Genomic DNA, 18,153 nt, shown 5'->3' on the forward strand with positions numbered 1-18,153 from the left:
GAGACCCAGATCCTCTGGTGATGAATCACAGCGCATAGGGTTCATAATGTCACTTTTGCGCAAAGAACCTCAGGGATGGGCCTTTTCTCTCCAACCTAGTGATCCGTGCTTTAGATCAGTGGATAGTTTTTATTCTGCTTTGGGGTTGTTGTATGATGATCCTGATCATGTCTCATCAGCTGAGACGGAATTGAGACTTTTGATACAGGGATCAGGTAATGTGGAAAATTATTGTACTCACTTCCGTCGGTGGTCTGCTCAGGTGGGGTGGAACGATTCAGCTCTGAAAAGTTTGTTTCTTGCTGGGCTTGGTGAAAGGGTTAAGGATCTGCTTATTGCTTATCCTACACCTGGAAACTTGCAGGAGGCAATGCAATTAGCTATACGGGTGGACAGGAGACTGCGTGCAAGGGTTAATGAGAGTAAATCCTTTGCCATGTCAGCTCCTAGTCTTGAGAGGGTCTGTACTGACATTGGAGAGCCGATGGAGATTGGGGCGATGTCACCCCGCTCACAGGAAAAAGACCGCAGGTTTTCTGAAGGTTTGTGCTTTTATTGCGGAAAATCTGACCATTTCATTAAGAACTGTGTGCTTCGTATGAACAAAGAGAAAAAAAAGGTCAGTTACGCCCGTATAGCCTGTTTAAACACTAAGGGGGTATTTCTTTCTGCTACTACTGCAGCTCAGGAAGAATTAATTGAATTTCGGGTATTTGTGGATTGTGGTTCTACTCTGAATGTGATTGATGGGGGATTCTTGGAAAAACTTAAATTAAAACCCAAACCTTTGTCATCCCCTATTGCCGTGGTTTCTGTCGATGGCTCTCCCTTGAAATGTGTTACTCACAAGGTTTATGAATTTCCCCTCACTATTAATGGTATTCACCAAGAAAATTTGGATTTGGTAGTATTAAATAATTTGCCTTCTCCAGTAATTTTGGGGTTACCCTGGTTAAAATTGCACAATCCTGTACTGGATTGGTCTACTAATGAAATTAAGTCCTGGAGCCCGAAGTGTTATGACAAGTGTTGTAACGGGCGCATTGCTGTTGTGGATAAAGGGGAATTACCTGTACCTATTCAGGATTTTTAGAAAGTTTTTTCTGAGGAGGAGTAGCAAATTTTGCCTCCCCATATAGACTATGATTGTACCATTGAATTTGTCCCTGGAGCGACTCTTCCTAAAAGTCGTTTATTTAATCTTACTGTTCCTGAGAGAAAGGCTTTGGAGGAATACATACAGACGAGCTTGGCCGCCGGTCATATCAGACCCTCTAAGTCACCTGTGGCTGTTGGATTTTTTTTTGTTAAAAAAAAAGGACGGCGGTTTACGTCCTTGTCTGGACTTTCGCGAGATTAATAAAATTACTGTACGTAATCCCTACCCACTGCCATTGATTCCTGATTTGTTTAACCAGTTAGTGGGGGCCAAGTGGTTCTCTAAAATTGATCTCCGGGGGGCATACAATTTGTTGCGCATGAAAGAGGGTGATGAATGGAAGACTGCTTTTAACACTCCTGTGGGTCATTTTGAGAATCTGGTTATGCCTTTTGGTCTTACCAATGCACCAGCTTTTTTTCAGAATCTTATTAATGACATCTTTAGACCTTTGATCGGCAAAAATGTGGTTGTGTATTTGGATGACATTTTGATTTATTCGCCTGATCTGGAGTCTCATTGGCGGAGCGTACGTGAGGTATTACAGTTATTAATTGACAATTCGCTTTTTGCTACGCTAGAGAAATGTGAGTTCGCTGTACAGAGAATTCGTTTTTTGGGCTACATTATCTCCAGCGAGGGCTTTGAGATGGACCCGGTGAAAGTTCAAGTTGTGCAGGAATGGCCTAGGCCTATTGATTTGAAATCGATACAGAGGTTTTTGGGTTTCGCCAATTATTACAGAAAATTCATTAAAAAATTTTCTATTATTGTTAAACCACTGACCGATCTCACCAGGAAAGGTGCTAATATGGTTCAGTGGACTACTGAGGCCATTGAAGCGTTTGTGTTTCTAAAGGAGAGGTTTAGCTCTGCCCCCCATCCTTATGCAGCCTGATGTGACTAAGCCATTTTTGGTTGAGGTTGATGCTTCTTCTGTGGGGGTCGGTGCGGTGTTGTCTCAGGAAAACAAGGATGGAGTACATCCCTGTGCCTTTTTTTCCAAAAATTTTTCTGAGACTGAACTTAATTACGATATTGGTAATCGGGAATTGCTGGCTATTAAACTCGCATTTGAACACTGGCGTCATCTCTTGGAAGGTGCTGAATTTCCCATTCAGGTTTTCACTGATCATAAAAATCTGATCTATCTTGATGCTGCCAAGCGCTTGAATGCCCATCAGGCTAGGTGGGCACTTTTTTTTTTGCGGTTTAATTTTTCCGTTACTTACATCCCGGGTACCAAGAATGTTAAAGCTGATGCGTTGTCTCGCAGCTTTTCTCCCATGGTCGGTGCTGAGGAGGAGGAGAGCATTTTACAAGAAGGTGTTGTGATTGCTGCATTGGACTCAGTTTTAGAAGATGAGATTCTTAAAGCACAGGAGAATGCCCCATCTAACACTCCCCATGGGAGGTTGTTTGTGCCTAGGACCTTTAGGAGAGATTTGTTTGTTGAGTGTCATGAGTCTCGGTTGGCAGGTCATCCAGGAATTTCTGAGACCAAGAGACTTGTGGGTCGCAGTTTTTGGTGGCCTGGATGGCAGAAGGAAGTCATTAAGTGGGTGCGTCAATGTACTGTGTGTGCTAGATCTAAGTCTTCTCATACTCCTGCTGCGGGGTTGCTTTGCCCTCTGGAGGTTCCTAGTGCACCTTGGACACATCTGGCTATGGACTTTATTACTGACCTTCCCTCCTCTGAGGGTTTCACGGTCATCTGGGTGGTCGTGGACCGTTTTAGCAAGATGTGTCACTTGGTTCCCTTCATAAAACTGCCCTGCGCTAAGACACTCGCTAAGGCCTTTGTCAAGGAAATTGTCAGACTCCATGGTGTTCCTACTGACATTGTTTCTGATAGGGGACCACAGTTCGTGGCTCGTTTTTGGCGTGCCTTTTGTGACAGGTTGGGAGTTCATTTGTCATTTTCATCTGGATATCATCCTGAGTCTAATGGCCAGACAGAAAGGAAGAATCAGGATGTTGAGCAGTTCTTGCGTTGTTTTGTGGCAGACAATCAAGAGGCGTGGTCTGAGTTTCTGCGGCTTGCTGAATTTGCTCTTAACAACCATACATCTTCTTCTGCTAGGTGTTCGCCTTTTTTTTGTTGTTCTGGGAGACATCCGTCTTTTGGGTCATTCTCCAAATTGGTATCGGCTGTGCCTGAGGAGGAGAGTTTTTCCGGTGATTTGGAGAGAGTTTGGACGGATGTGCGTGGTAATCTTCAGGAGGCTAACAAAAAATCTAAGAGGTACTTTGACAGGAAACGTCAAGAGATTTTGTTTACGGTTGGTGACATGGTTTGGTTGTCCTCTAAGAATCTGCGGTTGAGGATTCCTTCTAAAAAATTGGGTCCCAAGTTTGTAGGGCCCTTTAAGGTGCTTCAGGTAGTTAACCAATCTGCTGTTAGGTTGGAGGTTCCTACTTCCTGGAAGATTAATCCGGTGTTTCATGTTTCTCTATTGAAAAAAGCTGATGTATCAGATAGAGACGCCACTGCCACTGTTCCTCCGGTGGTGGAGGACGGGGAATATGAAATTTCCCGCATCCTTAATTCTAGACGGTATAGGGGGAGTTTGCAGTATCTCGTCGCTTGGAAGGGTTTCGGTCCCGAGGAAAACTCATGGGTGAGGGCGGATGATGTTTCTGCTTCCAGACTTGTCAGAGAGTTTCACAAGAGGTTTCCAGATAAGCTTGGGCCTAGGGGATCCGGAGGATCCTCTTAGAAGAGGGGGTACTGTTAGAACTCTCCTGTTAGGTTTTTTCTATTTTGCTGGTCACATGACCTTTTTGCCTATTTAATCCTGCTCCGCCCTTCTGGCCATGCTGGACTTCATTGTAATTTCTACTCTTAAGCTAGCCAGGTGCTTTGTAACCTTTCTCAGTCAGTTTAGCTAGGTCTTTTGACCTTTATGTTCTATGTTGTGTGTTTGTCTTTTTACTGCTCCAATTTCTGCTAGGGGGTGTCCATCTTTCTCCCAGTCCCTAGTTCTTGTAGGGATCCCTCCCTCACATCTATAGGTCTTCGTTCAGACTAGCTGAGGACTTTAGCGGGTCTGATCGCAGGATCAGGTTCCCCGTTACATCGTAGCGATCTAGCTTAGTTCTATTGTAGGGACAGACCATAGTTTGCTGGAAATATTCCAGGCTGGTAGGAGGCAAGCAAATTCCCACAGAAAAGTACAAGCAGTAATGTTCAGGCCACATTTCAAGTGCAAGCAGCTTTAGAGGACTTCCTGGGAGAAATGACACGCACGGTAGATACGGTTTCCCTCTATTACAGTGGTGGCTGGGGACCGAGTATGGACACCCGGCCGCTGCCGGCATGAGGTTGTGAAAAGCTTCCGCCTCCACGAGCCTAAAAGGCCACATTTCAAGTGCAAGCAGCTGTCAAAAATTTGGCAGTATAGTATTGCAGCCTGTGGGTGGGTGGGTGGCTGCCTGCATACTTGCACTTGCATTCCAAAGAATGGGGTAGGGACAACTGAATGCTGCACTGGGACAAGGACGTGGACGGTGATTGTTGCAAGTCTGCAACGACATGTGCATGGCGGGAGGCATCTTCACAAGCGCCAAGGATCACTTATGATGGGCACACTTTTAGGCAGTGACCTGGGAGTCAGAGATGCTTCCAGAGGTCTTCCCCATGCTGTTCCCATGTCTTTTCAGCACTGTATGCATGTGTCACACACCACATGGCCAGATAAGGTTGTAAAATGTTAAAATGACATTTCCTGGTAAATGCATTTGCCTTGGTTGAAAGCAATGCAAAAGTGCAAAAACGCATCAAAAACACTACGTGTGAACATAGCCCAAGGTGTGGAGGAGTATTTTTGTTTTTGGTTATTTATTTTGCCTTATATACAAGTCATTACCCTGGAAAGGATGTTCCTTAACATATTTCCCAGGAAAATCCATTTTGGTTTTGTTTTTGTATGTTTTATTGTGAGTCCGTAAAAGTGTCGTAATACTCTGACAACGTTGTTGACAGCAGTGATCTGGGAGTCAGAGATGTCTCAGGGGGCTTCCCCATGCTGTTCCCATGTCATTTGAGCACTGTTCCCATCGATTTGGGCAATTTTCAGGCCCTCTGCAGACCGCCGGGGGGAGCCGCCTGAAAAATTCCCGAGTTTCCCATAGACTTACATTGGGCTCGTTGGTTGGTTCGAGCACCCGAGTATTCCAATTTGCTCGACCCGAGCAATGAGTACCCGAGCATTTTAGTGCTCCCTCATCACTAATGCTTATCTGTTTCCTTCCCCGCCCAGGGAGGTGAGGAGGTGAGGGACAGAAGGGTATAGGATAACACAAAGCAAACAGACTGGGAACACAGACAGGGATAAAAGAATACTACAATCATACAACTCACTCACAAAACGACAGAGTGGAAATCAGGGGGACAGTAGGAGTGATAAACTAAATGGGAAAGAGGAATAGGATTAAACAAACTATACCAAATCCACGCCGATATCTCTGAAACAACACCCACCAACTGCTACTAATTCAGACTCCTCCTTCACCAGCAAATCCCTAGTGCAAGTGGTGAGCATATATACCTGATAGGAGTAGCCAACACCGAACAGCTGAGACAATTCAGGACATAGAGCTACAAGGAAGGTGAAGCAGATCTTATACATGTAGGGGTGCCTGCCGTGTGCTGCAAGAGTTGTGCTGTGTGTGGAGAGAGCTCCTGGGAAGGGAGGAGAGCCAGGCGGAGGCGACCGGAGGGACGAGCGCAAGAGAGCGCTGTGGCAGCGTGCAGTGCCGGCCAGCGGAGGGTGCCAGGTGGTGGTGACCAGGAGGTGATCAGGAGGACCGGTAAGAGGCGACCGGAGGGACAAGCGCGCTGTGATAGCGTGCAGCGTCCCTAGAGGAGGTGAGTGAGGGGCAGGAGGCCGCGATAAGCGGCCCTACTGAACCCAAGTGTGTACTGTACTGTATTGTATTTGTATCTGTATTGTAATTGTATTGTATTCCCTAGTCCATATTTAATTGATTACCCCCCCGTCCATATTTAAATTGATTCCCCTGAACACCCCCGTCCATATTTAACTGATCCCTCTGACCACATTAAATTGACCCCCCGTCCTCATTTAATTGATCCCCGACCACCCCCCGTCCATATTAAAGTGATCCCCCTGACCACATTTAAATGATTGACCCCCCCTAGCCCATAATTGATTGATCCCCCTTGTCCTATTTAATAGATTCCCCTTGTCCACTTTTACTCATCCCCAGTCCCTATCTATTTGCCTTATCCCCCACCATATTTAATTAACCCCTGTCCATAATTAATTGATTGATTCCCCGGACCACAATTAATTATTTCCCCAGTCCATATTTATTGATATTATTGATACTTATTGATCCCCAGTCCTTAGTTAATTGACCCACCGTCCATACCTATTTATTTGCTTTACCCCCCATCCTATTTAATTAAACCCCCTTTCCATAATTAATTGATTGATTCCCTAGTCCACAATTAATTATTTCCCCAGTCCATACTTATTGATCCCAGTCCATAGTTAATTGACACACCGTCCATACTTAATTAATCCACCTGACCCACTCAGCTGATCCCCCGTCCATACTTAATTGATACTTAATTGATCCCCCGTCCATACTTAACTGATCCCGCGCCGATATCTAATCGATACACTTGCACATCCCTAATTGATCCCCGTCCATACACCTATATATAAATAATTGTGTTTTGTACTTGTACATATATACTGACTGTATCCCCATATTTAGAATGACGTCCATGTTGGCCGGAGCCGTGCAGTGTACATCTTGCGCAATGTATGCATTCACTGAGCTACCGCTCAGGGATCCATACTGCTGCGAGAGATGTGAGCATATCGTGCACTTGGAAGCCCAAATCCTGGATCTAAGTGCTCAGATAGCGGTACTGAGGAGCATCGACAACATGGAACGGAGTTTGCTGCTCACCGAGCAGACACTCAATGGGTCAACACTGGGGGTGGAGCTTAGTGGGGAAGCGCAGGCTGAACAGGCAGGGAGCTGGGTAACAGTTAGAAGGGATAGAGGGAAGAAGTATAGGAAGGCTGGTTCAGAACCGGCATTATTGGAGCACGACAGATCCTCTGACCGCCGGGGGAGTGTATGCTCCAGTAATGAGGGGGAGGGGGGAAGTGTAGGGCAGGCTAGACAGGTCCTGGTAGTGGGTGACTCTATTATTAGGGGGACAGACAGGGCAATCTGTCACAAAGACCGGGATCGCCGAACGGTGTGCTGCCTCCCTGGCGCTCGAGTCCGGCACATCGCGGATCGGGTTGACAGGTTACTGGGTGGGGCTGGCGAAGACCCAGTGGTCATGGTCCACATTGGCACCAATGACAAAGTGAGTGGTAGATGGAGGGTCCTTAAAAATGATTTCAGGGATCTAGGTAGGAAGCTTAGGGCAAGGACCTCCAAGGTAGTTTTCTCAGAAATACTACCAATCCCGTGAGCCACACAGGAGCGCCAACGGGAGGTTAGGGAGGTGAATAAGTGGCTAAAGAGTTGGTGCAAGGCAGAAGGGTTTGGGTTCATGGAGAACTGGGCCGACTTCGCTGTCGGCTACAGGCTCTACCGTAGGGACGGGCTGCACCTCAATGGGGAGGGTGCAGCGGTGCTGGGGAAGAAGATGGCTAATAGGTTGGAGGAGTTTTTAAGCTAGAGACGGGGGGGGGAAACCAAGGAAATAGGTGGGATGTGAGGCAAGCAAGGGGGAAGGGGAGAAGTGAATATAATGAGGGTGGAGAGGGGGGTGGGGATAGTACAGTTAGATCGTTAGAGAAGAATAGGATGCTAAATAACCCCAAAGTTTTATCTTGCATGCTGACCAACGCAAGAAGCCTGACCAATAAGGCGGATGAGCTGCGGGCGCTTATATCGGAGGAGAGGTATGACATCGTAGGTATAACAGAGACTTGGCTAGACGATAGCTACGACTGGGCGGTAAATTTAACAGATTATAGTTTATTTAGAAGGGACCGGAAACAGGGGAAGGGCGGAGGAGTCTGCTTATATGTAAGGTCACGTCTAAAGCCCAGACTAAGGGAAGATATAGGAGAGGGAGAAGAGGGGGTCGAGTCCATGTGGGTAGAGATAGAGGGGGCAAAAAATAATAATAAAATATTACTGGGGGTCTGCTATAAGCCACCTAATATAACAGAGGAGAATGAGAAACTGCTATTAGGACAAATAGACAAAGTAGCAAAACATAATGAGGTGATTGTAATGGGGGACTTCAACTACCCGGATATTGACTGGGAAACAGAAACCTGTAGATCGCAGAAAGGAAAAAGGTTCTTGACAAATATCAAGGATAATTATCTCTCCCAACTAGTGCAGGAACCAACGAGAGGGAAGGCCGTGTTGGACTTAATATTGACTAATAGGCCTGATAGAATAACTGAGGTACAGATAGGGGGGCACCTAGGTAATAGCGATCATAATATTATCAATTTCAAAATGCCCTTCAGTAGGGTTATCAATAAGGGAACAACTAAAACATTAAACTTTAGGAGGGCGAAGTTTGATCAGCTGAAAGAAAACCTTCAACTTATAGACTGGGACAAAGTTCTTAATCAAGGAAATACGAATAGTAAATGGGAAACCTTCAAAAGAATTCTGAATACTCAGTGCGAGAGGTATATACCGTATGGGAATAAAAGGGCCAGAAATAAGAGGAAACCAATATGGTTGAATAAGAACGTAAAAGGGGCGTTAAATAGCAAAAAAGAGGCATTCAAGAGATTAAAAACAGGAAAACAGCAAGGAGGCACTAATGTGTTACAAGGAAAAAACGAGAACCTGCAAAAAACAAATAAAAATAGCAAAGGAGGAAACAGAGAGACGTATTGCTAGGGAAAGTAGATCAAATCCCAAACTGTTCTTTACGTATATAAATAGTAAAAGGATTAAATCGAATAATATTGGACCGATAAAAAGTGATGAAGGCAAAATCATAGAGAAAGATGAGGATAAAGCTAATCTATTAAATAAATTTTTTTCGTCAACTTTCACAAAGGAAAAAGAACTAACAGGCGAAATGAGAAGTGACAAGCTTAATCCTCCACTAAGTATGACAAATCTAACCCAAGCTGGGGTACAGAAACGCCTCAGTAACATTAAAATAAACAAATCACCAGGACCTGATGGCATACACCCACGGGTACTAAGGGAACTAAGTAATGTGATAGACAGACCGTTATATCTTATATTTAAGGACTCTGTTGAGACTGGGTCTGTACCACTTGATTGGCGACAGGCGAATGTAGTGCCAATATTCAAAAAGGGAGCAAAAAGTAACACCGGAAACTATCGGCCGGTGAGTCTGACGTCCGTTGTGGGCAAAATTTTTGAAGGCTTTATTAATGAGGCAATCATGGAGCATCTTGATGCTAATAATCTATTAACCCCGAACCAACATGGATTCATGAGGAATCGCTCCTGCCAAACAAACCTGATTGACTTCTACGAGGAGGTTAGCTCTCGAGTAGATCAGGGGGAACCAGTGGATGTCGTGTATCTCGACTTCTCAAAAGCGTTCGATAGCGTGCCACATAATAGGTTGGTATACAAAATGAGAATGATGGGGCTGGGGGAAAATGTCTGCAAGTGGGTAGCTAACTGGCTAAAGGATAGAAGGCAGAGGGTGGTTATAAATGGAATATACTCAGATTGGGTAAGCGTCACTAGTGGGGTACCACAGGGGTCTGTACTAGGCCCAATGTTATTTAATATCTTTATTAACGACATAGTCAACGGGATAAATAGTAAAATATCAATATTTGCAGATGACACAAAGTTATGTAAAACAATACAAAAGAGGATAGTGAAGACCTACAGAGGGATTTGGATAAGCTGGGTAGGTGGAGCATTAAATGGCAAATGAGGTTTAACGAGGAGAAATGTAAGGTCATACATATGGGAAGGAAAAATGGAAGTCACCAGTACTCACTGAATGGGAAACCATTGGGGAATTCAGAGATGGAGAAGGACTTGGGCATCTTGATTGATAGCAAACTAAATTGGAGTGCCCAAAGTCAGGCCGCTGCTGTAAGGGCAAACAGGGTAATGGGATGTATCAGAAGAGGTATAGCTGCAAAGGATGAGAACATTGTTCTTTCACTGTACAAAGCACTGGTCAGACCACACTTGGAATACTGTGCTCAGTTATGGGCCCCAATATATAGAAAGGATATAAATGAGCTTGAAAAGGTACAAAGGAGGGCAACAAAATTAATAAGGGGAATGGAGGGACTGCAATACCCAGAGAGGTTGGCAAAACTAGGACTATTCAGCCTGGAAAAGAGAAGGTTGAGGGGGGACATAATAAATGTGTACAAATATGTTAGGGGACAGTATAGAGACCTTGCCCGGGATTTGTTCAAAAGGAGGGATATTACGGTAACAAGAGGGCACTCACTAAGACTGGAAGAGAAAAGGTTTCAGCACCAGCATAGGAAGGGGTTCTTTACGGTAAGAGCAGTGAGAATATGGAATTCACTGAGTGAGGAGACGGTAATGTCGGATTCACTAAACCAGTTCAAGCGGGGACTGGATGCTTTTCTAGATACCAGGCAGATTTCTGCATATACTTAAAAATAGAATAAAATAGTAGGTTGATACAGGGATTTATTCTGACTGCTGGTTTCAGAGTCGGGAGGGAATTTTTCCTCAGGTGAAGATTGGCTAAATCATTTGGGGTTTTTGCCCTCCTCTGGATCAACTTTAGCAATTACAGAACTAACAGGTCGAACTTGATGGACGCAAGTCTTTATTCGGCTTTACTAACTATGTAACTATGTAACCAGACGCTGCGATCTTCTGGCCCTTCTCTGTCGCGGTTATCCCCGTGACATTCGCATTAATTCGTGTGGAGCACCTAAAGGGTTAACAGGCATCCGGAATGCATGTTTGCATATTTCCTGGCATACATGCCCCTCAAAGTCCCTTCGAAAGAGAATTGATTTACTTATGCATGTAGAATGAAAAGGGCGTAAAAATTGAAAAGGTCAAAATTTGTGAAATTTTCAACATTTCTGTAAAATTTTGGATATTTTCATAAATAAACGTAAATTATATCTAATTAAATTTACTACCATCATGAAATACAATGTGCCAGCAGTATTTTGGTGACACTTACGATTGTTAAACAGCTGCAAAACATTAACTTTCTTGGATTTATTTTTTCTATTTTTATTTTAATCATCCCTCCCTCAGTTGAACAAATATCCAACATAAGTTACGTAACCCTAAAATGATATGTGACTGACAAATAGGTTAACAATTGGAAAATAAACAGCATGCAGTATGGTCGTGGGGTGTATAGTTGCTAAATTGGAAAATTAAAACAGACTTTCAAAACTAAAATGTGACCTTTCTTTAACCAGCTCAAGACCGGGACATTTACACCTGTTCTTGACCTGGCATATTTTCATTTTCTTTCGTACATGCAGTATAGGGAGCTGTAAATTTATTGATATAGGGAGATATCGGTGAATAAGACTCTGTTTTTCCCATTTTTTTTCTTTATGACCACTAAAATACATGTAAAAATTCGCCATTCTGTAACAATTACATTTATTTTTCAGACACTTTTTTTATTGGACACTTTTTTTTTTTATGAGCGTGGGGTCAGTAACACTCATTTTTTACATGCTATTTATTTATTCATTCGTTTTAGTTTTCATTTATTTTGCACATTGTGCCACCACCTCCCATTAAGCCATAAGAGAACTTTGGTGGTGGGGGGGCAATTCAGTATTTCTATTTTCATCTTATTCTCCCTGTAACTGTGGCTGGTATATTAGCCCAAGTTACAAGGGAAAAACAGCCTGTTGGCTGCATAGCTGTACTGTTAGGGTCTCCTAAGACCTAGAAGCTCTTGCTCCTTCCCTATATGCAGCAATCACATGACCACTGTGTATGGAGGAGGAAGCGCCGTAAGCACGTCTTATTACTGTATAAACAGCGCTTCTTTAGTGCGGTGTATAAAGTGATAAAGAAGGCACAGAAGATAATAAATCACCTGTGCCTTCTGAATGGGGACTCTGTCTCCGAAAGTCAGATGCCAGCATCTCCAGTTCCATGATCGCGTGTAGCTGCATTCATATGCGAGGACGTTTTACAGTATCACAGCAGAGCAGAAGTCGGACCACCCAGAATTCCAGAAGCAGTTAAAAGATTAATAAAAAGAAGAGAGAAACCCAAGGCATTTACAAATCAGGACAAGAAAAAGCAATTCACATCACAAAAAACGGATACCTACAACAGGATACTACATTAGGGTCTAATATTAGACTACTACAGTGAAGTATAGATAATTGTGTCTGGATTATGAATATTTTTCTGTATTCCATCTAGAAAGTACACTTTTTGTGGCACACCACTCCACTCTCAATCTGTGCTTCAGCATTGCAGTAGTACATCACAGATTAGGCCTTTTTTATCCCTACGTCTGAAATGACGGAACTTGGCGAGCCCTCATTTTTATAGTCCCTACAGCCCCTATTTCTTGATCGGCTGCGCGAGACCATATGATGTTATAGCTGCACGGCATTATGAGGAAGCCTGACTGGCCGCACCTGACATCATTTGCCAGCTTGCTGAGTCTTCACCAGTGTGTGAAATGGCACTGGATATTTTTTTGCCTATCCTCGCAAATCGAATCACTGATTTTTCGACTTCATGGGCAAATTCAAGTTGAAGTCGATCTGCGTTGCATCAATCCACTCATCTGTACCTTTTGACTTCAAATACAAATCTCATGAAAACAAGTAATAAGGGGGTGAAATGCTCAGGTCAGCCGGCTGAGCCTGAATGTACTAAAGGTGACAGTGAATGGCTGTCCCAGAGAGAGGATAACTCGTTTAAGTGCTATTAAAGAAGCACTCCTCCCATCAAAGTTTTCATCCTCTTAATATATTGCAATCATCATATTATATAGCATTGTATACTTACAATTTCTCATTTTGCCTTTCTATCCAGTTAATTATTCTCTTTCTGCTCTATGTATGTAGAAAACTACAGGTTAAAAAGGCGGCATCTCTCCCACGCATCAGTTTGATTACAGAGCATGAGAGGACCTCCAATGGTTATTACAATAAAACCAAACCAACACCACATAACAAACTTAAGGTGAAAGAAGTGCTCACCCACACGTGACGGGATGGAATATAAGGGTGCTGTCATGGGTGCGGAAAAATTGATCACCCATGACAACACCACAAGGAAATTACGGAGAAAATAAGAATTCAAGGGGGGGCCACAGCCTGGAGCACCCTTCTCCCAAAGGTGAGATCAGTAGATGCCCCTATATCCAATCTATAGTGCCTATAGAAAGTGGAAAGAGAGGACCAGGTTGCTGCCTTACAAATCTCTTCTATCGAGGTGCCCGATCTCTCCGTCCAGGAGGTAGCCACGGCCCAAGTGGAGTGAGCCTTTAAACCGTCCAGGACAGTCTTTTGCTGAGTAGGCTAAAGAAATGGCCTCCCTAATTCACCTAGCAATTGTGGGTTTTGAGGTGTAGAACCCCTTCCTAGAACTCTGGAAGGACACGAACAATGATCTATCCTTTCTCCAGCTTTCTGTAGCGGACATGTATCTGACTACGCATATTCTAACATCAAAAGTATTAAGTCTTTCCTCCTTCTGGTTCCCTGGATTAGAACAAAAGGAAGGAAGGATGACCTCTTGTAATATATGGAACCAAGATGATACTTTAGGAAGGTTGGCTGGATCTGGCTTAAAAATTACCCTATCATCTAGAATTTGGGTAAAAGGCAGAGATATAGAAGGAGCCTGAATATCACTGACTCTTCTGGCTGATGTCAATGCTACCAGTACGGTAGTTTTGAGTGAAAGAACCTTAAGGGTTGCAAATTCTATGGGCTCAAACGGTACGTCCGTTAAGGCTGTCAGGACCAAATTAAAAATCCCATGGTACCAAGTTTACTTTAGAAATGGGCCTAGATCTTGCAGATTCTCTAACAAACCGTAACAAACCAATAATTACCAGCCAAATCACAGATGTACAGAGCCCCAAGAGCCGCCACCTGGACTTCTAAGGTATTGGTGGACAAACTTAACTCAAGACCCTTCTGTAAAACCTCTAAAATCTTTCGTACAGGTGCCCCATTCTCGACCCTAGACCCCGGAGAGGATAAAAACTTTCTCCAAGTTCTAGCATATATTCTGGTCGTGACTGCCATCTTACTCTGGAGCAGGGTGGAGATGAGATTAGGGGAAAAACCTCTCTCTTTTAACAACGCCCTTTCAAATTCCATGCCATTCCATTTGGAATCTCCGGAAAAACCCATGGATCGGACACCGACATTATCCTTAGCCATGAGAACCCTGGTCTTCTGGGCCAGAAGGGGGCAATTAACACGATCCTTGCCATGTCCTCCCTGATTTTTCTTATGACTAGCGGGATCAGGGCCACTGGAGGGAAGGCCAACACCACGGGGCAAGGAAAGCGTCTACTACTAGGGGAATCTCCCTGGGGTCCAGGGAGCAAAACTCCCTTCATCTTTTGGTTTAGTTTGCTGGCAAAAATGTCTATGACCGTGAGACAAGACATCAGAACTATCTGATTGAAGATGTCCTGACACAGCTCCCACTCCCCTTGTTTTAGAGGATTGCGGCTTAAGAAGTCCGCATTGGTGTTTTCATTCCCTTTTATATTTAGAGCCGTTAGAGACAGGAGATGACCCTCCGCTAGTTGGAACAAGCGATCTGGTACCTCCATCAAGGGTTTGGACCAAGTTTCCCCCTGGCGATTTATGTAAGCCACTGACACTCGATTGTCCGAGAGGATTCTGACGTGCTGGCACTGTAGAGATACAAGGAATTTACTTACAGCCTGCTCTACTGCCAGTAACTCCTTTGCATTTGATGAAAGCGTTCTCTCACTCCTAGTCCAGACCCCTTGCATCAAATCCCTGTCCAGAGGAGCCCCCCACCCCGTGGGACTTGCGTCCATGTTGACAACCCGTGTAATTTTTATAATCCATGGAACCCCACTGGGCAGGTTCCATCCATCTAGTCACCACTGGAGGGATTGTATTGTCTGTAAGGATAGCATCATCCTGCCTTCCAGGTGCCCCCTAAGGGAGATCTCGTTTTGTAAAACATCCCACTGCAGAACCCTGGAATGGAGATGGGTCCACAGAGCTGCCAGAAAATATGAAGTTAAAGTACCCAGAAGTGACATTGCACTCCTAAGGGACATGGAGGGGACTTCTATGGCTCTCCTCACTTGACCCTGGCTCACTTGACCCTGGATCTTTTCTATTTTGAGCATTGGGAGGTGACATTCCTGCACCTCTGAGTTCAATAAAAGTCCCATCACTTCCTCAAGCTGACTCTTACACTGGTGAATTGATTTGCCTACCACCAGGAAATCATCCAGATATGGGATGATCACCACGTCTTTCTCCCGGAGATGAGCCATGACCTCCGCTTTCATGAAGACCCAAGGCGCTACAGCTAGCCCTAATCGGAGGGCCCTGAATTGAAAGTGCTTAACTACCCCGTTAATAGCTATTGCAACCCTAAAGGTACTTCTGATGTTCCACATGTATAGGCACATGATAGTACGCATCTTTCAAATTCCGGACTGCCATGAAATAACCGGGAAAAAAGCATCTTTATTGCTGATTTAACGGATTTCATCTTAAAAGACTAAACCGTCAGGAATTTGTTCAGAAATAATATAATAGTCCTGAAGGAACCGTCCGGCTTGCTTATTAGACAGAAAGGGGAGTAGAATCCACCCTCCCTTTCAGACTCCGAGACTTACAGGAGGAAGACTTTTTTAACTAAATCCAGGATTTCAGTCTTTAGGGCCAATTGCTCACTTAGTGAAGATCGAGGGGGCGTCAGAACAAATTTTCCTTACGGGACTGACTGGAATTCTAATTTCAACCCGGATCTAATCAGGGTGAGGATCCAGCTACTGGACGAAATGCCCTCCCAGGAAGGGAAGAAGGAAGAAAGCCTTCCCGCTACCTGGGCCGGGAGTCATTGCCCCGATTTCCTGGCCTTCTGGGAAGAGGTTCTGAACATAAGGTCTCTACCTTTTCTTTACGATCTTCCCTAGGAGGCCTTCTTCAGATAAACTTCTGTTTTCAGAAGGAACGTCTGTAGGCAGGCATAGGACAGACTAGGAAATCCATTTTTGGCATCCCTCGCTTTCTCTAGGATTTCGTCCAGGGTTGGGTCAAACAGGTACAAGAGATGGATCACAGTCTAGATCTGGCCTGAATGTTCCACAGGCAGCATTTCAGCCACAAGGCTCTACGAGCTGCGTTGGAAAGGGCGGCTGACCTTGCTGCCAGCCTTACAGAGTCCGCAGGAGCGTCTGATAAGAAAGCCACTGCTCCCCTCATAAGTGAAATGGTGACCAAGCTGTTGTCCCTTTCTACCCTGTCTTTAAACTGGGATTCCAGACGATCCAGCCAGACCATCAAGGACCTGGCAGTACACGTTGCAACTACTGCCGGTTTCAGGGCCCCCACCGTTGTCTCCTAGGGACTCTTAATTAGTGTTGAGCCACCCCCGTAGTGTTCGGGTTCGGTTCGGTTCGTCGAACACCGGGATGTTCGAGGAACTGTTCGTCGAACTGTTCGTCGAACACCTTAGAACACCGTCGAACACCGTTAAAACCAATGGCAGGCAAACAAAAACACATAGAAACACATAGAAAACACCTGCAAAGGTGTCCAAAAGCTGACAAACTGCTCAGAAGACACTCTCTTTAAAAAAGCCGGCCGGCAAATTCAGCAGCGGCATACACCGGTACCCGACAATTTAGACAAGAAGGAATAGAGCATCACACATAGATTAGATAGATAGAAACATGTCAGTCACATATATATGAAGTACAGTGACAGTGTTGGTTACTGCACTTGTCATTTAGTGTAAAGGATTTATTAAAAAAAATATTAGTGTTTTCATGCACCGTCTCTTTAAAAAAGCCGGCCGGCAATTCAGCATCTGTACCCGACAATTTAGAACAGAAAGAATAGAGCTTCACACATAGATTAGATAGATAGAAACATGTCAGTCACATATATAATAAGTACAGTGATAGTGTTGCTTACTGTACTTGTCATTTAGTGTAAAGGATTTATTTAAAAAAATAATAGTGTTTTCATGCACTGTCTCTTTAAAAAAGCCGGCCGGCAATTCAGCAGCGGTACCCGACAATTTAGAACAGAAAGATAGAGCATCACACATAGATTAGATAGATAGAAACATGTCAGTCACATATATATGAAGTACAGTTATAGTGTTGGTTACTGTACTTGTCATTTAGTATTAAAATAAAGGATTTATTATTAAAAAAATTGGCGTGGGGTTCCCCTTAATTTTAGGCTCTAGCGGAGGTTAAGCAGACGGCTGGGGCAGATGTTTGAAGCCTGGGAAGGGGGTAATACCCACGGAGCTTCCCAGGCTACTAATATCAGCCCCCAGCTGAATACATAGCCTTTACTAGCTATTAAAATGGGGGACCCCCCAAAAAAAATGACGTGGGGTCCCCCCTAATTTAATAGCTAGCAAAGGCTAGGCAGACAGCTGGGGGCTGATATTAATAGCCCAGGAAGGGAGCCATGAATATTGGCCCCCTCCCAGGCTAGAAACACCAGCCGTCAGCCGCCCCAGAAATGGCGCATTCATAGGATGCGCCAATTCTGGCACTTAGCCTCGCTCTTCCACGCTGCCCTGGTGCGGTGGCAGGGGGTAATAGGGTTGGGGTTGATGTCAGCTTATAATGCCAGCTGACATCAAGCCCAGGTTAGTAATGGAGAGGCGTCTATAAGACACCCCCATTACTAACCCCATAGTCAAAGTTAAAAAAAACACAAACACCCAGAATAAAGTCCTTTAATTGAAATAAAGACACAATCCTTTATTGTTCTAAATTAAACCATACTTACCATCACGCCCATTCCAGCTGAAGCCAACGATCTCCTGCAATA

Source organism: Phyllobates terribilis, unplaced genomic scaffold (assembly GCF_046119375.1).
Source record: "Phyllobates terribilis strain yellow unplaced genomic scaffold, ASM4611937v1 Scaffold_5__5_contigs__length_657084704, whole genome shotgun sequence".
NCBI lineage: Eukaryota > Metazoa > Chordata > Amphibia > Anura > Dendrobatidae > Phyllobates > Phyllobates terribilis.